The sequence below is a fragment of the Gymnogyps californianus genome, chromosome 3, assembly GCF_018139145.2.
Source record: "Gymnogyps californianus isolate 813 chromosome 3, ASM1813914v2, whole genome shotgun sequence".
NCBI lineage: Eukaryota > Metazoa > Chordata > Aves > Accipitriformes > Cathartidae > Gymnogyps > Gymnogyps californianus.
In genome coordinates, this window is record NC_059473.1 from 120,516,142 (window position 1) to 120,537,049 (window position 20,908).

Below are 20,908 nucleotides of genomic sequence, written 5' to 3' on the forward strand. Positions count from 1 at the left end.
ATTTTTTGTATTTTCTTAATCACAGTATCCCTCCCTAAAATGTCGTCCTGATTTCCCAAGGGATTGTAAGAGTCAAAGCTGGTTGGTTTGCAGGCCAGAGAGGGGTAAATGGACCTAACTCACCTATGTATCAAGATTTCTAAATTAATTGCTATTATTTTGATTAGAAAGAAAGTTTGTGAACACTTTAACATGAAATGAAAGAAGCTTACAAGAAAGTAATTGAAGTAATAATCTGTTTGAGAGGAGAATTGAGATATGATTTCAAACTGGTAAAAAAAAAAAAGACATGAAGGCTGAGAATTAATACAACAAGGATCTCCTACCTTTGCAGAGCTGGTGAGCAGGGATGTGACATTTGGCAGATGAAGAGACCATTGCTGTGGGCCTGGAGTTCTCCATCCTGGTTCATTTTTCAGGCTTGTCACCACCTGCGCATGCATTTTTAAAAGTGGGAAGTTTCCCGTCCGTCGGTGAGCGATTCGGGCGGTCGGTGCATCTGTGTGACATCCGTGGCGTCCAGCAACGGGCTGAGCTTTACTGAGCTGCCGTCTGTCACCTCACTGATTTTAGCCAGGCACTCTGGATTTCCGAACAATGGTGATTTTTTTAATTCAGGAAGCCGCTGTTGACATCAGCCTAAAAGTGGGCTTGGGCATTTTCTTTGATGAGGGAAGCAGATGTGGTGCTGCCACACTTTGCTGCCAGGAGTCTAAGGTAAGACTCAGACCTCCCAAACTTTCCTGTTGTTTTGTCTTAATCCAGGAAATTAGGCTGGCATCTTTCTTATTCCTGCTGGTTAGAGAGACTTAGAGCTTTCATTAGATGCTGGATTTTGATCTTAGCTAATAAAAAGCAAAGAAAAATCATGCACGCAGTCTGGCAGGGGGATTGAATATTTGTGCAATATGAAAGATCCTCTCAGGTGCGGCTTGTGCTGTATGGTTTGTGTAGCGTTCATCAAGGCCCTGTCAGTGCTGGGGTTTCCTGTTGCTCATAGCATTCCTTTACTATTACTTTTCTTTTTTGTCTTGCTTTGTAGAATTTGATCTCTGCTTCAAATTACGTCTCCGGTAATGTGTGCGCTCTGATTATTGCAATGTGCCTCGCTGAATAGGGATCGTTCCCTTCCACAGTCTCAATTTGCTTCACCTTGGTTTATAACTTTACTTTCTGGGGAAAGGAAAGGTTTGTTTTCCTTTGGGATTGCCGGAGATGATGGTCTTTGATTTCTATGTCTGTGGCCTGAAATCGTTCTCAAATACAGTCTGTCATATTGAAATGATTTACTTCTTTCATTGTTTGAATCTCCTCATTATTTCTTGCCAATTCTGTGTGCGAGAACGTTCATTCCTGCATTTACCAGGGCTTTCTGTGTCTGACTGGACTGGCAGGTTCTACATCTGTCTTTCATATGGAGGATTTTGCAGATAAGAACTCCCTGGAAAGGGATTAAGCCTTTTTGTTGTTGTTGTTGTTCCTGAGTTTGTCACTGCTGAGAAGATGATAGATGCTGTGCGAACGCATGTCCCTTTGAGGGGGTGGATGTAATTGTAATCTGTTGTCACCTATATTATAATTTACATTAATGAAAAGCCAGCAAGTGCTCACAGTGCAACAACCCGTGCAGTGCAGAGCAGCTCTGAAGTTGTGGCAGAGGGCTGCTTGGTAATTCTGAGGCAGTGTCCAAAATGGGTAAAGCAGGACTTCCAGGGGCTGCATATCAGTATTTTCCCATCTTAAGCCTGTTTGTATACTAATTCTCTATGGTTCAGGCACCTCCATTCAATATATATTTGCTAGTGGTGGATAACACGAGAAAAGTTCTGTCCGTGCATTGAACTAGCTTTTCTTATGTTTCTGGGGGTCTGCTAAATTTTTTAGATAGATAGATAGATAGATAGATAAAGTGTTAGACAGATAGGGTTTTTAATACCTACATTTCCCCGCCTGGCACGGCTGAAGTGCCTAAGCCCAGACCTCCAAGTAGTTACCATCAGTGCTTATGTGGTATCTGCAGGCAAAATTGTGTCTGAACACCTTGAATGGGTTTGTTGAAAGCCCTGCGAAGCGGAGCCTGGGATCACATAGCAGTTGTGGGGCAGAGCAAGGAAGCAGCTTTGTTGTCTTTAGTTTACTTTGACACTGATTTGCCTTGGTGGCCTTGGGCAAGTCAATTAACTTCCATGGTGTAGCTTTCTCACTTGTGAAAGGTAAATGCTATGCTCGTTTTACAACATAGATGGAGTTTTTGAGAGTTAATTAGTTGGTGTTTGAGGCACAATAGTTTTATATAGGGGTTATTCATTGAGTCCTTGGTCCCTTTGCTCAGGAGGGTGTTAATTGCTGTCTGCTTATGGGATGGCTCTGATGAGATGAGAGTAAAGGCATATGGAGGTGAGTGTGTGATTAACAAAGCAAGCGTGGGGTAGAACAGATTTCCCCAGGCGAGAAATTGAGTTGCTGTTGGCTGCTGGCTTTCCTTTTGGCAAGTAGTCCTGAAAAGGCCCCAGTTCAGGGAGCACCCCATGATGACCCCACGCTCATCTTGGGGCTTTCAGGGCTGCTCACTCGCTTTCAGAGGTGCTCAGCCACGTAAGGGCGGGAAGGATCTGAAATTCCCTCCCCCTCCTATCTGTGTGGCCAGGTGAGGAAGTCAGGAATGTAATTTCATGCACCATAAATACTAATAATTCCAGGTACTTCTGATTCAAGCATGCATATTAATGTGGTGCGAGCTCTCTCCCCTGGCTGGAGTCGGTGTAATCACACTTAGGACCAGTTTGTCTTGGCGGAGCTTCCCTTATGAATGAGGTAACTTAGGAAAAGACATTCCTTCACTCATGGCAAACAGCTAAAAATATCTGAACTTCCACAGGCCTGAGGAGGAGAGCAGGAGTCAGGGTAAATCTCAGAGCATGGACCTCCGGAGATGCAATTTTGAGCTCCTTTACAGAGCTGAGCAGGGGCTGCAGGTCCCTGTCACCCTATGCACACCACCTTTGTTGGACTAGGCTTTACCATGGAGCATGTCTTGGGGCTCAAAATGTTTTGCTCACATTTAGCCACTCAGAGCATGCAAGTTACAGCAAATGACCTCTGTTCTTGCTGAAAACCCTGTTTTACTTCTCAGCGACTTACACATTGAGTTTACAAGAGTGATGCAAGAGCCCCTGCTCTGCAAATAGCGGTGAGAGCATCTTGGACGATGACTGCTGCTTTGGAACAGAGTACACAGTACTCTCATTAACCAAAGATGAGTTGAAGATTAATATGCTTTTCTTCTACCATTTAAAACGAAAATTTAGCAGCCTTCCTCTTTGGTGATGGGAAGAGATGCTTGTAAAGGCTTAAAACTAGGGCTGTTAAACTATTTGGACATGCAGGGATGGCCTAGTTTGAACTGATCAAGGGCTGATAGTTGCCTTTCGTGTGTGTGTGTGTGCGCGTTTAAGAGAAGTTTTTCAAAATGAAACAAAAAAAAGCATAATTTCACAACCCGAAGGAAGCTAATGAAGTGATGCAGTTATACCTCCCCCTGAAGATCTGGCCCCAAGCCCTCACAGACAAAGAAAAGGGCTTGCTCAGGTAGTGTTTATTATGCAGTGAGAGTTCCTGTTGCTGCTTTTCCCGTGCAGCTGGAACCACAGCCCTGTGTGTTTTTATGTGTACATGCATGCGCTTACTTAGAGGCACTTCATAAATCACATTTGAAAAGTGCATATTTTATTTTTTGTTTTGGAATTTGGCAATAAACAAGTCAACTAAGAGAAAAATCAAACCTGGGATTGGTTCAGTTACCAGCTCTGGGGGAGGAGGGCTCCAGAGATCAACATATTTATAAGTGTGCAGTAGCTGGAATGGGTGTATCGGCTACTTTTTTGGCAAGGCTGAAGTTGCTTGATTATTAAGAATGATTCGTTATTATTTATGTCACCCATCTGAGGCTGCTGTATCTCTGCAGATGTGCCCTAAAGCAGGGAAGCGAAGCACAGGCAGCGCAGCCAGACTGCTTAAGTTTTATTGGAAAGCGCTGCTTTCGTTGTGAGAACAGCTTTTTACAGCCAGCCAGCTCCGTCTGTCCTTGTTTTCCTTCCAGGAATGCAAGGGGCTGGGGAGAACGAGAAGCGGGGAAATGCAACTTTGATTGAAATGCTGAGGGACCATGAAAGAGAGCAGAAAGGCAAGCAAGAAAACCATAAAAACACTGTAGTGGGGGCCAGTGAAAGAATGACAGAGTCCTGAGAGCGTGACAGGCCAGCAGGAGCTGTAGCTCCTCTTTTCTCAGGATGTTTTTTGACTCTTGCTATGAAGAGTCCTCCAGCTTGTAACCTTCACTAAAGAGGTTGGATCAAGATTTGGTTCTTTTTGAAGTCCAAGGGAACGTGGATGTGTTTTCACTCGTTTCCTCTTGTAGTGCCTGCAATGGAAAAGGCTGTACTTGTCTACGAGAGCGACTTACGGGTCCCGCTCACTGTCACTCAAAAGCTTTGTGTTAGCTTTCGGTACCCCACAGGGTGCTGGGAGATGCTGTATGGAGAACTGAGGCCAGGAGGGATGTAAAACATGATCCACATGAACACTTAGGTGCTTGTGTGCAGCAGCCAGGAATCGGGACCAGACACCAGTTCTCCCAGTCCCAGCTTGAAGGCTGCAGGAGCCAAACACCATGCTGCCAGCAATTTTTCTGCCTCCGTGACCAGGGCCCCCTTGAGGCACCCAGTAGGTGTTTGCCTTGTGTGGCTGATGACTGAAGCAAGGAAATGTTTGTGGTCTTCTTCACTTAGATGGCTGGGCTGGCCAGGCTTTTGTTACTGTTGCTCCTGAGAAAAGAGCAGCAGTAGGGACCATCAGGGCTGCTGTAAGGGACACAGCCCTTCCTCACCTGGGTTACAAAACTCAAATCCGCCCATGTGGTGGTGAAGCTTCACAGCAAGGCTCTGCCCTGTGGGTTTTGGGCTCAGGGCTGTGCAGCTGCTGAGCTTCCCCAGGAGGAGAAGGCAACTCCTTCAGCAGGGCTCTCTGGTCCCTTCAGCATGTGGAAATTATTAAGCCCTCCTGAGGCTGAGCTGGGGTTTGGAAGTGCATCTCCTGTTTCCTGAGCTCCACTGACAAGGTTGCAGAAGGTGGCCGTTGCGTGCACTTTTTTGATGGAAAGTGGCTGTGACTGCTGGGCTTTGCACCGAAGCCGGTGCTGTCATTGCGGCAAGAGACTGCTGGAGGAGATGGGTCCTTCAGGGGCGCTTAGCTGAGCTGGTGGCGTTCCCGGGCATGCACAGCGGATGCCAACCTTAGATGTCAAAGTAAGTCTAGGTGTGAGGAAATTTAGTGAGGTGCCTGGGCAGGAAATCAGTATTTTTTTTTGTGACTCATTTTGTTAGTGTTAAGCACTTACCTTCTCCCTGAAGTGAAATTTGTGTGCCTGATTGCTGTGTCATGAATCCTACCTTAAGTGGTACACCCAGGGTGAGGAATAAAATGACTGCAAAGGAAAAGCAGGCAGAGCCCAAGCTGCTGCTCCAAGGTTTTCCTTCTCCTGTGCAGCTGGGAATAACCTTACGGCTTTTTCTTTGCTACGGCTGATGTGGTAACACCTGCAAAATCCTTCATGCCAGTGGTCACAGCTCTGGTGCTCTCCTCTATCTGTTGTAGCGACTGCAGAGCAAGGCTACCTTGTCTGCATCTTTTCTTTTTCTCTTTGCTTTGCCAGGATGATGCATTTATTTGGGTTAGGCGTCAAGCGACATCCACTGCTAGAACAACACCGCTGACTGCCAGAATCAGGTCACTGCTGGTCACTCGCTGAATGTTTGGTTATTTCAGGCTTTGGCACTCTGCAACACTTAGATGATGATTTACAAACGTCGCATTGTGGAAGCTCCCATTCAAATCACGCTCTGCTTTATAAAACACATTGGATGAGCTTTGGGCAGGGGTGAGACAAGGCAGGATACATCCCTCAGCAAATGCATAGATGTGCTTCTCTGAAACAAAAAGCAAGAAGAAAGGAAAGGAAACACAGGTTGAGCAGCTCCAAAGACACAGAGTGAAGATGTGGAGGTGGGTGGAGGAGTCATTTAATCCTGTTACAAAGAAATGAAAGTTTGTTGTTCCAAGGCAGAAGTGCGAAAGGTAAATAGAAATACCTTCTTCCTTCAAGGGTGAAACCTGTCAGCCTGCTGACTGGTGGCTTTTATACCGCTTGAAAATATTAATCAAACACTTAACTGTCTCACAAGTAAGAGATGCTGATGAGAAGTTTTCTGTTTCAAATCACAGTCCTAGATAATTTATGGAAGAGAGGGGACGGGACTTGTAATAATGCAGAGGTGACTCTTGGGTGCTTTGCCTTCCTCATGTTCAGGGGCTGGGAGGTCTGACCCTGCTGAGGTGTGTTTTGGAGCATGGGAAGGCATTTCCTACAATTCTCTGCACATGTGCACCCTCAAAATCCCCAGTAGTACTTGGGGAGTGCTTCTGGTCTTTCTTGCTTTTTTTCTGTCATGCTGTAGGTTTGAAACATCTTCTCTTTGCTGGTAATGGTTGGCTGCATGGGGGAGTGTGAAGGAAATCCATTTGGACTAAATTTCTAGTACACAGTTTGTCATGTCTGTAAGGACTTGAAAACCCAGTCCTGTGCTCATCGGATCTTTGGCTTGTGTAGCCAACCTCCAGAGATGATCTAAAGGTTCACCTTTTATTTAGCTTCCACTGGACAGATTTGAGTTTTCTATCTATCTGCTTGCCTAACTTAAATGCTTTTCTGCCATCCTTATAAGGTTAAAAAGTGTTTTGGTCAGCTGGCAACATGATGCCATGGTGACTTAATATAGACCTTATCACTGCCACCTTGGACAACAGAGATGATCAAAGCTCAGATGTCATATCCAGGTAAGGGGATTTGATGACCGAGCAAACAGCTGGGACTGAATTAGTCTGGATTAAGTCTGGAAGGCTCTGGAGATTTGGGGACAGCGACTGGGAAACCAAGAATGATTTGTAATAGTACTGTGTCTATGGCTAGCAGACAATTTAAAGTTGCTAACGCAGGCTGGCTTTGTCAGGATCTTCTTGTACACATGGAGAGGTAATTGCTTCACTCTTGAGTCATGCAACTGTAAGCTCCTTTCAAGACCTCATTAGTTACCAAGCAGGATGGACACTGACCACTCCTGACAGATAGTCGGTCAGAGGAGACTCTTCTGGCAATGCACTTTCATGCTTTCCTTTCCATTAGACGTGTTTTCCTAGTGACTAACCAAAATTTTCCTGATGCAATTTCTCTTAGCCCATTACTTCTCATGTGTCCAAATGAGCATAGGAAACAGATTATTTCTTTCTGCTGTCTAGCAACCTTTACATTTTTGAAGCCTGTTTTCACATCTCCCAGGTTCCTTCTCAGTCTTGTGCTGTTTATGGTGACAGTATCGGTATCGTTAAATTAGTGATTGTTCTTTTTCTTTCCTCTGGACTCTCTCCTGGAGGTCCATGTTTCACTTGCAACCAAGAGCCCCAGACCAGGCACAGTACTCTAGCTGAATCTTACTACAGTTGAGCAAAAGGAAAGGGTTTAGATCTTCTGGTCTGAGGTCCATCAGCCACTTGACATCACTGGTTGATGTTCACCCTTGTGATCTGCAGGACTGCTATGTGGAAAGCTGATTTTCATCCTGTATTTGCCTAGTGGATTGTTCCTGGCTGACTTTGGTATCTTGGACTTGTCTGTGTTTCCAGCCTCTCAAGATCACGTTGAATTCTCTCCCTCTCCCTTTATTGCAGTCCTTCCTAGCTTGGTATCATCTGCAAATGTAATAAACATTATCTATATTCCAGCATCCTGGTCATCATCCAGGTACTCTGTGTCCAGGAAAATGAAAATATTTTCATTAGAACCGGATCTAGGACTGACCTCTGCAAAAGCCCACTTGATGTATCCTCTCACTGTGAAAAATGAATCATTGATAACTACACTCTAAACACTTTTCCAGCTAGTTTAGTTCCTGCCCTAATAGCACACCATGTTTCTGTAGTCTGATTCTGAGAAGGTCCTGAGAGACACTATTCTTTCCGAGACACTGCTGATGTGGAGCCGCTGAATAGGGAGCGTTCAGATTAACAGCAAATTAATCCTCTGGTGAAGGCAAACCATAAATGAAATGCTAGAACACACAGTGGTCACACTGAAGGCTACTGCTCATTTTTCTTTCCTCATTTTCTGAGAAGCAGCACAGCTCTGTTTCTCAAGACCACACGGCATTTGACTCTAATGCTGCAAGGCAAACAGTGCATCTTTCAGAATATTTCATTTTGACTTTCGTGCTAGAGGCACATGAAGTCTTCCCTCTCCAAAACACCTTTCCCGGGACAGAGGAATACTGTGTAGAATGAGTGTTGGTGTTCCCACATCTTTCTGAAGAGCTGCACAGTAGGAAGCCAGCCTTGCCTGGAAAACAGATTTTATTTGTGGAATTGGTAAGTCCTGGTTTGTGATGACATTTTTGTAGATTAAAACATAGGAGTCAGATTATTTATCAACAATAATAAGTGAAATCCAGCCAGGAAGAATATATGATACTGCATATAAATAGGTGCTAAGTGGGAGTATGCTGTTAGGATAGTTTTATAGTGCAACTGCATTAGCTGGGAGGAAGGCAAAAATTAATTTTGTGTGTTTGCATCGCAGATTCTGACTTTAGCTCACCTCTGATCAAACTCTATTTATATTAAATATACAGACACATGACTTTTTGTCTGCATTTCTGACTACTCTCACCAGCTGCATCCATACTAGCAAACTGCACAGGTCCAAGGTGCGGGCTCAAGCACTGCCCTGCATCGTCCAAACCGTTTAATTGTTCCTGTGCTCTTGGCCCTGGCTTTGCTCCCTGCTAACTAGCCCTGGTCCAGGCATGGCTTGGGAGCTAGCATGGGCCAGTGGCTCTTCCTAGTAAGGAGTATGAATGAAGCCATGCTGTGTGGGAGGGTGAGAGGGAGAAAGTTTAGCCATATGGACACAAGCTGTGCTGTCCATATTGCCCTGAGGGTCAGAGAATGAGCCTTGACATGTCTTATTTATAAGCATAGACATAGCGACCATAGCACCCTTGCAATTGTAAGAAAAGGTACAAAATACTTAGATATACATTTTCAATTATTTGAAAGGTCTCCTTCCCCTTGTGCATCCATCAGGGTTGTTTTTAAGTCCAGATGTTAATACTTGCACATAGGTGAGTTTTATTGCCATTCACATGTGTCTGAATTTGTTTGGACAAAGGTTCTTTTGTGCTTGAGGCTTAGTGCTTCATGAGCCGTGGGTTTGTCTTCAACATAGTTTTTTCATGAGTGTTATTAATATCTAATTTATGGTGTGGAGGAGGAGAAAGGAAAGTTTGTTGTTTAGATTTTTGATTCGTTAGCTTTATTCTGTGAGCAGATGAGTAACTGTGTAAAAGGATGCTTACACATATGGTTCATGACATGACTTGAGCTGAATTATAAGCTCTTTAACACCAAAGCAGGGCAAACCTGGCTGCTTGCTCCTGCCGATTGTTTGATAAATTGGTTCATTCAATTCACCGGAATGGCAGAAAACTAAAAAGGCAAAAAAGTAACTGTTTGCATTTGTAAGCAAAATCAGCTTACTTTTGACTGAGCGGGGGGGGAGAGATCAAGTTGAAGGGTGTAGGCATGGGGATAGCTAGAAGTAGGGAAAGAAGAGGAATCAGGGTCAGAAGGAGAGAAAAGCAGGGAAGAAGGGAGGGAAACTAAAACCTCCCCTTCTTGGCAACAGTAGATCTTAATTTGGCTTAGCTGTTTGGTGAAACCTTGCTTTTGTAGGTGATGGAGAGAGGTGGATGACTTCAAAGAATAGGTCAGTCCAAGAATCCAGGACACCTATTGTAGGATGGGCTGAATTGCCTTGGGAAGGTGATTGTCTCCACCTATTAGTGACACAGGGAATTTCATCATCTAGTTTAAACTAATCTCTTAAATTTTAGACTAGGCCTGACATTAGGTGAAGCATGATGTTGGACCAGTACACGTAACATTATCAACATGTGAGTGGGACTGACACTTCAACATTAAAAAGTCAAGATAAAAATGAAGCGAGACATTCCTGTATGCTTAGTCTCAACCAAAGTTTCTCTTCCTTCTGTTAGCAGAGCTAATATTTGGTATCTTGAATGATATAAAAACTGATTAGCAGAAGCATTTCTTGATGCTGAAATCCATTGGTCACCACATACTCCCACACCAGCCATGTTTGATGTTGTGCCTCATTTGTGTCAGCAAGTTTGCAGATGACACCAACATGAGTGATGCAGTTGATATTAGCTTGAGAGAAGGGATGCCATCCAGAGAGACCTTGACAGCCTTGAGGAGAGGGCCCATGTGAACCTCTTGAAGTTCAACAAGGCCAAGTGCAAGGTCCTGCACCTGGGCAATCCCCAGTATCAATACAGGCTGGAGGGTGAATGGATTGAGAGCAGCCCTGCAGAGAAGGACTTGTGGATACTGGTGGAAGAAAACTGGATGTGAGTTGGCAATGATGTGCACTTGCAGCCCAAAAAGCCAACTGTATCCTGGGCTGCATCAAAAGAAGTATGGCCAGCAGGTTGAGGGAGGTGATTCTCCCCCTCTACTCTGCTCTGGTGAGACCCCACCTGGAGTACTGCGTCCAGCTCTGGGGTCCCCAGCGCAAGAAAGCCATGGAAGTGTTAGAGCGGGTCCAGAGGAGGGCCACAAACATGGTCAGAGGGCTGAAACACCTCTCTGATGAAGAAAGGCTGAGAGAGTTGGGGTTGTTCAGCCTGGAGAAGAGAAGGCTCCAGGGAGACCATGTTGCAGCCTTTCAATGCTTAAAGGGGGCTTATAAGAAAGATGGAGAGAGACTTTTTACCAAGGCCTGTAGTGACAGGACAAGGGACAACGGTTTTAAACTGAAAGAGGGTAGATTTAGATTAGATATAAGGAAGAAATTTTCTATGATGAGGGTGGTGAGACACTGCAAGAGGTTTCCCAGAGAAGTTGTGGATGCCCCATCCCTGGAAGTGTTCAAGGTCAGGTTCAATGGGGCTTTGAGCAACCTGGTCTAGTAGAAGATGTCCCTGTCCATGGCAGGGGGGCTGGACTAGATGATCTTTAAAGGTCCCTTCCAACCCAAACCATTCTGTGATTCTATGATTTGGATGCCTGTTAACATGTCTCAAGACTGGTTTTCAGTTTATTTTATACGTCACATCTCTTTTTGCAATTCTCTTTCGCAGATTTAAGGCTTGCTGTTCTTAAGTGTCTCTGTTAGGTCAGGAAGACAGTCTGGGAAAACATGCAAAGCCAAAATGTGAAATAAAGAATAAGCCAGCCTGTTCCCAGGCTATCATTTGTTGTACTGGAGCTCTCAGCATTGTCTGCCAGGTCTTGCCCTGAGAGGCCATTTCAGGTCTTCAGACTAGTGGTGATACTACTTTTCTTCTGACATTGTGTACATAATGGTCCTGAAATGGCCCTATGTACCAGGACCTGCTATGTCATACCAGCACGTTTCATGAGGCATATAAACTCCCGTGGTAATTACATAATGGAACAGAGTGGAAATGTACTGGAATATTTGTTTTTTTCCACAGGATGCTTCTAAAAGTTCACAGACAGGTCTCTCTTTAGTCCCCACTTCGATCATTGCCTATAGACAAACCCTCTGAAATGTCCTTAGTATCTCCAACAGGAATTGGTCCACCCTCAAGGTTTACCAGCTCCATGATGTTTATTAAGGGTTGATTTTTTTCACACTTCTGATTGACTGGCAATTATGGGGTCTGTCTGTTACAGGTTTCCAGCATGGAAGCAGTGATTATTTTTCTCCGTTGACAGTGTTATGAGCCAAGCTCTGAGCTTTTGGCAGTTCTCTGAATTGCTCATCATCATCTTGAATTTAGATTTCATGGTAATTAGGATGCCTGAGTTGGACAGTGAGAATGGGCAATCTGGTCTAACCCGCCATCACACAAGTTACTATTTTTCAAGCCATCTGCATGCTGTGAAAGCAGACTGGGAAGCTCCTCGAATTGTTAAAGGTGAAGAGGATAAAATGAATTTTCCTTAACGAGCCACTTCTGAGTGGTTTGCAAACCACATCTCGAGTGTCAGCAGGACATAGGGGTGTGTGTGGTCATATAACACTGTAAACAGGAATTAAACAGACTGTGTTTTGTAGATGCACGTTGCTGAAAGTTGCTCCCCACTTGCTTTTACAGCAAGGCTCAAGCCCTGCTCCAGTGCAGCGTGAGCTGGTTTGCTCCCTGTATCATTTTTGGTTCTCAGTGCTTTCAGATGCCGTGGGAGAAAAGGAACCTCAAACCAAAATGGGGCACTAGTCACAACCAGATGTTGGGCTGCCTTGTGTGCCAGGAAGTGGAGGGTGATAAATCACAGACAGGCATGTGTTGGGGTGTGACACCCTATGCACATGTGATTGCCATTAACGATTTGCTTTGCAAGTGCAAGCGAGAGTGAATGAAAATAACAAGGCAGTAAACAAAGAGGGGCTAGGCGTCTGCGGGGCTGCGTGCCGATTTTCAAAGGCGGCGGGGTAGGACACACTAACTTACATGTTGTCTCCATGGGACAAATGCAAGTGGAGAAAGTAGGCTTCAGGAGTCAGGACTACGAGAAAAGAGCATCAACATGAAATAAACACATGCAAAATGCCTTTATTTAGGTTAAAGGGTCTTATTAGCTAGTCTTAGAGAGAAGATTATGCGTAAAAGACTCCATTGCCTGCTTAATATACTATTTATGGTCAGGTGGACCTGCCTGCCTTTTTTCTGATTTACTTTTTTTTTCCCAAGTGTGTGATCTGCAGTGTTGAGAGCAGTAACACACCCAGAGCCAAACCAGGTAAAAACCCCCATGATTCTTGCAAGGGGCTCCAGGCAGAACTCCATCACAGATGATAGGCAATGAAATAGGATCATAGGATCGTAGGGCATAGGGTAATTCAGGTTGAGAGGGAGCTCTGAAGGGCTCTAGTCCTACCTCCTGCTCAAAGCTGGATCAGCTGTGAGGGCAGATTGGGTTGCTTGGGGCTTTACAGTAGGTAGCATATAGGATGTTGGAAAACGGGACAAATGCTGAGATGGTGTATATAGCTCTTGTGCCTCCTGCCACTTTCAAACTGGGAAGGAAAGGAAACTAACTTTTTACTCTTTGAATTGTCCCTTGCATAGGGACAGTTTTGGCTCAGTCTTAAAGGGAATGCAGTGAAAGTGTACATGGAGAGATGTCATCAAAGAGTCGCTGAGAGCGAAGACAGGCCACGCTTGGGGGTTGCCTGGTTAATCTGTGTGTTGGTGCAAGACTGATCTGCAATATACTTATAAGCATTTACAAGATATCTATAGGAATTAGACATGGGCCTTTGTTTCTGTGGGCACGCTGAAAGTCTCAGTCTTTAGCTTTGGCCCAATTTAGTTTTAAATTAAGCGTTTCTGTTTGAACCACAATTGAAGAGTTTTCAGCTAAGTCCCCTTACTATACAGTCATCCTCAGCTAATACTGTACACGTAGACGTGGATACAGCACCACTGGTGCAAAGTGCCTTAAATTGTCTGTGTTGGCAATGCAGGGTCTAGGATGGGGAGAGAGGATTAAACACTAGGGAAGGGGCATGTGTCTGTGTACTGAGAAAAAGCTGACTCCTGGAGGACTCGCCCAAAGTAAGACAGAGAATTTAAGAAGTGATGTCTAATTTGGGGGATTCCTTAGAGACAGCAGGGTGGGACAGCAAGAGGGACACCAGTTAGCGGAAGAGGAGAAGGAAGAGTGTTGGCTGCACGAGTACGTGGGGAAGAGCTGGGAGGGGACCAGACAATTTTGGCAGAAAAGAAAGGAGTCCGGTGGTGCTGAGATCACAGGAAATACTACCTTAGTCTGCAAATAAATAGTAATAGTAATGCAGGAGCTGATAGTATAGGAGTATAAGCTATGTTTGGAAAAACATGAGGTTAAGTGTTCTTAGAAACAGAATTGAAGATGCATGCTTTAGCATAACGGGAAACTCATTACGCACACATTTAAATATCTTCTCCAGCGCCGCCAGTGTTTTATAAAGGTCATAGGTTCATTCTGAGTTTAAAAGCCAGAAGGGACCATGGGATCATCCAACGTGATCTAATATGTGTTATTACATCTTATCCAGTTGCTTTTATACTAAGCTCAGTACAATAAACACATCCCATCTTGGGGTTCAGGCATGATTTGGAGAACCCATAAGAAGGACAAGTCACCTGTGGCAGTGATAGTAAAGATTAGTGATCCTGACTGTTCAAGACGTGTACTGTGTCTCTAATCTGGGATGTGTCTAGCTAGTGGTTCTTGTTATGACTCTGCTAGAATGAAGTGTTCACTGGAAGCTGGTAGTTTCTTTATCTTAATACATCAAGTCAAGTCATCTTTCACGTTGGCTCCATGTTGGTACACTAAACATCATGCTCTTGCCATTTTCCAGCATAAAGCATTTTTTCAGGTCTTAAATCACACCACTGCCTTATCTCTGCTGCTTCTTTCATCTTTTTGCAAGTTAAAACAAATGGACTGCCTGAATTATACGTGATGTTCCAGTTTCAGTCTCACCCGTGCCACATAGGAGCGGTAACATGCCCTGTCCCTAAAATACTCCTCCCTTTTATGTCTTCAAGTAATGTGCCATGGTCAGAGCATTGCACTGCGTATTCTTTATCCACTGTGACCTCTGTGTGTTTTTCCAGTGCTGCTGTTCCCAATGTACTACAGCTCCTCCATCCTTTAGGTACGATTGACTTGACTCCTGCCCTGCTGCTGTGCTGAGTGATGGTTTGCTGCCATAGTTATGTGGGCATGAACAGACCGAGGTCATCAGCCCAAGCATGCTCTGTGGCTAACTGCCCCCAAACAGATTTTCCAGTTGGAGGATAAGTTTTATATCTGAACAATTCAAGATTTATTGTTTCCCCTGAGGTTCTTTTAGGACAGAATTTTTCATCAAATTGTTTGTCTAACTCCATTATCACATGCAACTTCCTACCCCGACACAAAATCAAACTATGTACTGTTTACATTTATTTAGAGGCGTTCTGTTCCCTGGGGTTTTTTTAGTTCATTAGCATTAACTTTGCGTTTATTACAATATATTCAGGGTCTGCTAATTTTCTAATATTGTAGTCCTCTAGATTGGCATAAGCTGTCTGATATTCTGTGGATATGCTGCAACTATGCTTGCCTCTACTGTGTGAGTTATTTTAAATTTGAAACTATGGCAGTGCAGGGCATGCAAAATGTTGCTAAAGCATAAAATTGCGACAAGCAGGGAATTTATGTGTGTGCTAATGTCAAAAGGAATGAATTAAAATGGTGAGTGATTGCTCAGTGAAGCATAGGGATGATAAGGAATGCATATACAAACTCAGAAGGCGTTTTTAGAAAATCCTAAATTTGACCATTCAGGCAATTAATAATGGTTCTATCTGAAGGAAATTTGCACGTACAGTAAATTTGATGTGCAGAATCCTTTAAACTTGTATTTATTGTTATGGTTTGCCCTACAAGGGAGGGTGCATGTAAGTGTTTCAAGCAAGTAATGATCGTTTTGTCTCAAGCTCCTGTAGAAAAAATATGATCTTCGGAGAGCTTTGAAAAATATCATTAATCATCACTGCTTCCCCTACAAGGAAGAATGGTTTTGAGATTAGGGCTTTGGAGGGGGACTTGGAGGATCTGGTTTGTGTTTCCCAGCTCTGTCACAAACATTCATACACCTTCAGGTTGTATTTCAAAATAGTTTATCTAGCAGCTCAGTAGAAGCAGAAATAACCACATTTTCAAATGCAATAATTTTGTTAGGTACTAAGCCCTCTGTAAACTCCTTTGCAGCTATGGGAGTTCTTGAAAAGACTAAACGTGTCTATCTGTACCACGTTCCTACCTTTAAAATAGGATTAATCTCTTTCTTTGACCATTTGACTTTCATTTTCCCTTTCCTTTCTGTGTTGTTTATAAGCATTTTGGAGCAGGGACACTATTAAACTACATTTGTGTGGTTTCAGGGAGGACCTCAGCCTTGTTTTTGCCTTTCGGTACAATTGTAATATGAATCCTAATTTGAAGTCATTTAGCCTAAAAAGAAAAGTCTGGGAAGAGAGTAGGTTAGTATTTTTTAGATACATAAAAGGCTGTGGCAGAGATGGGGAGGACTGCCTATTCTTAACTGTCTTGCTGGAGAGGATAAGAATATAAGTTGTAGCAAAGGAAATTCGAGTTCTATATTCAAAAAAATGTTGTAGTGGTGAAAAGAGGGAAGTTCTGGAAGAGTCTGAATGGTAATCGTGGGGTCTACATCATTGGGGGTCTTTAAAAGCAAGCTAGATTGTACCCTGCTACAGGACCAGAAGGGCAGACTACATGACCCTGCAAAGTGTTTTTCAGCCCTATTACTCTGTGACACTCAACTTTATTTTGCAGTTGCCTCAGGCTGATCTAGTGACTTGCCTAAAACCACGTAGTGTGTTGTTCACGGGGCCAGGATTTGCTGTGCTTCTCCTCTGACTATTTGCCAGTAGATCTCTCCTTGGGCTTCTCTTCAGCGGTGCCAGAAGCTCACGCTGCTCTTTCACTTTGGGATATTTTTTCCTGAAGCACAAAACTCTACCTTGAAATACGAGTTTTCCAACCATGAAGGCGGTCGTTTGTTTTCACACAGAACTTGAGGCAGGACAGGAGAAGGTGTTTGGTTTTTGGCGACGCTACCCACATGTGATTTTTGGCTGTGTACACAGAGTTTGGAGTGGAAAGCCTTACTTTCCAGCTGGCTTCATGCTACAGCACAGAACTTCCAGCCAGATTTCTCAGGACAATTTAAATCAGCTCAGACTCTGGCTTGCTCTCTCTTGTGCAAATGGGAAGGTATAAGCATGTGTGCTGGGGGTCTTACTCCTTACCAAAACTTCTTGAGTTAGGTGTTAATGAATGGTGATGAAAGGGCACTGCTCAGAGCACAGGGGCTGCACCTGTGCTGGGAAACAAAACGTGCCAAAGCCTCTCTGGTCTTGGGGGTGAGTGGCACAGCAGGACTTACATCTAGCCAGATGTTTTTCTTTCAAAACAAGGCAGTCACACGTATCCCAACTGCCTGAGGGCAATGATCCAGGCTATGGCCAGCCGTGACTGGGGAGAGCGCTAGTTGACATGGGCCAAGTTTCTGTCGAGGACTATGTGAACATTTAAAGAGTACAAGTGATCATTTGCTAGTGCTTGGACCAATGCCCTGGGCCTCCTTAATTTGCAAGGAGAAGTGTAGCTCATGGACCTACAGCAGCAGTGCCAGCAGACCAGGGAGCTCAGTGCTGGGAGGACCATGCAGCTGAGCTCTGTAGGATGCTCTGGAGTTCCATCCTGGGGGGACGGCACGTCACCCAGGTGAAGCCTGCAATGATGCAGCAACTAGTGACTCGCACTAGAGATCTGGTGTTCAAACCTTCCTCTAAACTCATGACAAAAGCTCCCTGCAGTGCTCCTGGTGCTTTGACCAGATATCCAGCCGCTCAGTTTGGAGCACCCAGACAGGCTGGGTGCCAGCTCTAACCTCTTGTGTTGTGTTTGCTCTGAGAGCTGGCAGTGCTTGTGGTGTGAGCCCAGTGGACCCCTAAGGCCTGGTGGCTGAGCTGAACATGCCCATGTACTTAATGTACTGTGCTGCTTGGGAAACATTTTGGTTGAGTTCATTTTTGAGGAGAAACGGATGGTAATTGTCAGCTATGGACCAAGGCTGTTTGAAGACTTTAAAAGGAAATGTTTTCTCCTTGACAAAGGATTGCTTTCATTCAATCAGATTTGATGGTAATGCTCGTATGGCACTGGAATATTTGAATCTAATATGCATATCAAATTTACTTTGTTTTTTATGGTCACTGGGTTATATCCTCTGCTATAGTCTTCAGTTCTGTTGCAGGCAGACACATAGGACTGGTCTCTAAACAGTTTATTGCCTTCAGCATTTGGCTTACAAGCAGGGACTGATGAGGGTGGCGGAGCTGACAGCCCTGTAGCCTTGGGTGGATGTGTTCTGGTTATCTGCAGAAACGATGCAGGCTCGGCCACGTAGGCTTCCTGCACACGTCACCTGCCTGCCATGAGCTTGTTTTGGAAAGACCACCTCTGGATATGAGAGTCATGCTGTCCCAGGGTAGAGGTATCATTCATTATGTCTTTGGCATGTAAACTGTGACAGCCAACAAATCTTCCCATTAGCGTTGTTTGTAATTATGACTTTTCCTACTGACTACTGGAACAAGGGTAGCACATTTATTTCACATAATTCATTGCTCAGACATCATCTTTTGCCTTTTCTGCCTAATTTTTGACTGACATCTGTGCAGTGCTTGAATCCCAATCTGTTGATGCCTGTCATATGGCCAGTTGACTGGTTGTGTCCACCCAGGGAAAAGAGCAATTCCTGTGTCCAAACATTCCTCCCAAGAGGCCAGGACATGGTCTGGCTCACGCTGGCCTGGCAGTCAGAAACCTCAGCTAACTCCTTCAAATTCCACAGTGGCTACTTCCACACTATCAATGCAGAAGGGCACAACTGTTTTGAATTTTCTCTATATTTGTAAAAAGAAAATGATTCGTAATCAAATAATTATGAGTGCTTTGTTTGATTAAGCCCCACATTTACCGGCAGCATTTTTGCAGCTCTTTGCTGCAATTAGTGTTAAAGCTGGAGCACAGAACAAAAGAGGCAGAAGGCAGCTAGGTTCAGGACTAGTTGCACAGCCAGCTTTTAATCCCCCTCCTGACAGTCCATCTTTCATGGTGGCTTGTGTCCATCTGTGTGCATGTGCCAGCACTAGCAGAAGCCAGTGTAAGACCTCCTATTGAGCTCTATGTCGAGGTGTCTCAGGGCAAGACTTCCATTAATAATTGTTTTTAGGAGGAGTTTGTGCTCTCCAGAATTGGAGCCGGACCTGGGAGCACAGCCGTGGTAAGCTTGTCACCCAGGGAAGGGAAATACCTGTGTTTAGGTTGGGTGGAAGGTTTCTGTCTCGAGAGCTGGAATGCTTGTAAATCTCTGGCTGTTGTGGAAGTGGGGAGATGCAGTTTGTCCCGTCTGTGGGTGATCAGCTTGCCAGAGCTGTGTCTCTGGCTCCACACACTCAACGCTAATGTGGACTTATTTCTCTAGGACTGTTTCTTCTGTTGGTTTTCCTGATAGTGCAATCAGGGTCTTCCTTGCTGGAAAAACCCTGATAAATACCAATTGAAGAACAAGAAAATAAATAAATGCAAAACATGTCTGTAAGAGGTGTTCTTCTCTAAATAGCTGGAGGTATTGGTCTGAGGGAGCTCCATCAGAAAATGGACTTTTGTTTTTAGTCAGTCAAATTGAGAGGGAAAAGGAGTTTTAACATCAGACTATACCATCAAATTTTTGCGAAAATACAATCACGATTAATTGTGTACAAGTGTGGCTCTAAAGCCTTGCCTAGATGGGAGTGGATGGGGGATGAGAGTTTCCACATAGGAAGTTATCTTTTATCTCTGCAGTTGGTTCTAGAACAGCCATGACTGGAGAAAAGCGCCGATAGGAAACATTCTTTGGATAGCTCATTAAATCAAATGATTGATACAAGCATGGCTTAAGAATAAGTTCCACTGTAATTTTACAGAGTGGTTGTAATGGTATTTAAGAGAGAAATCTTAGGAACCGAAGAACCTGGGGGAGGTTAGCTATGCATCTAGCATCTATTTTAGCTCTCTGTCATTTGCATCACTTAACTGAAATATGGAAAGATTAAAAGTCAAAGACTTCCCTTTGACATAAAAAGGAGCAACATTTATAGCTTGAATTTGGCCCAGGAGACTATTTTATCCCACCATCTCTCCCTTAAACCCTGCTGGTCTCTTTGATGGATGAGGTGCCCAGTATAATATCCTTTTACAATCACATGAGCCTGCTGGACTCTCTAACACAACCTTTTTGTTCTTTGTGTTTAAAGGGAAAGGAGGAGCATTAGGGAATGATACGGTAATACGTTTCCTTCCTGTTTCTGGGCAGTAGCAGCTCTACGCTGTGCTAATAAAGTAGTTTGATAAGAGTGTTCAGCCTGGGCCAGCTGAGTTCAGTCTCTTTTTATTTTCGGTGGAGGCTGAGCATTGCTCTCTGTGTAGCTCCAACGAGTCAAGGGGATGTGTACTGCTCCACGAGGGCATATGGTGCAGCACAGATGGTCTGTCGGAGGCAGGTACCGCTGTATAAATCAGTTTTTTTGTTACAGGCATGGCTGGAACACACACGCAGGGACAGTTCAGGGGAGGCCAGGCGAATTTTTTCAGCCATCATCTTTCCCTGTGGAGCATTTCAGCATTCAGTGTTTCTAAAGGGCTGTCCATCCATATAACACATAGCTGATAACATCCCTGAGCTGAACATGTGTCACGGCGCTGTGTCTGGGTACCGTCCCACAGGGCTATCCCAGCTTCCTTTGCTGCGGACAGGCAGCAGATCCAGCTCTTTTCTTGGCCTGACACATCTCCAGGTCATCAGGTCCTATGTCTGTTGTGCTGCTACAGACCTGTGATTTCATGTCCCAGATGCTTTGAGGCCTGAGCAGCAGTGCTGACCTCCCAAGCTAGGACAGCTGCTTCGTCTTCTGCGTTTTACCTCTGGACTTAACTGACTATGTCTGTACTGATGAACAAAACAGTGCCAAAGCCCAGGAGCTCCTGATACTGGAACTCAATGGACCGTCCTGCTAAGTTGCAGAAACAATATTTGGTGTTGCATGGTCCTGACATGGCTTAGAAGTTAGCATGGGCCACACGCTATTCCCAGCAGGAATTTTGGATGGAGCCACCCTGTTTTGAATGCTAAGACAGTTTA

The 20,908-nt window shown here is 44.5% G+C and overlaps 1 protein-coding gene across 2 annotated transcripts in view; it reads left to right on the forward strand.

Moving 5' to 3' along the window:
* EVA1A (eva-1 homolog A, regulator of programmed cell death) overlaps positions 1-20,908 on the forward strand; it is a 214,674-nt gene that overhangs the window by 166,186 nt on the left and 27,580 nt on the right. The window lies entirely within an intron of this gene.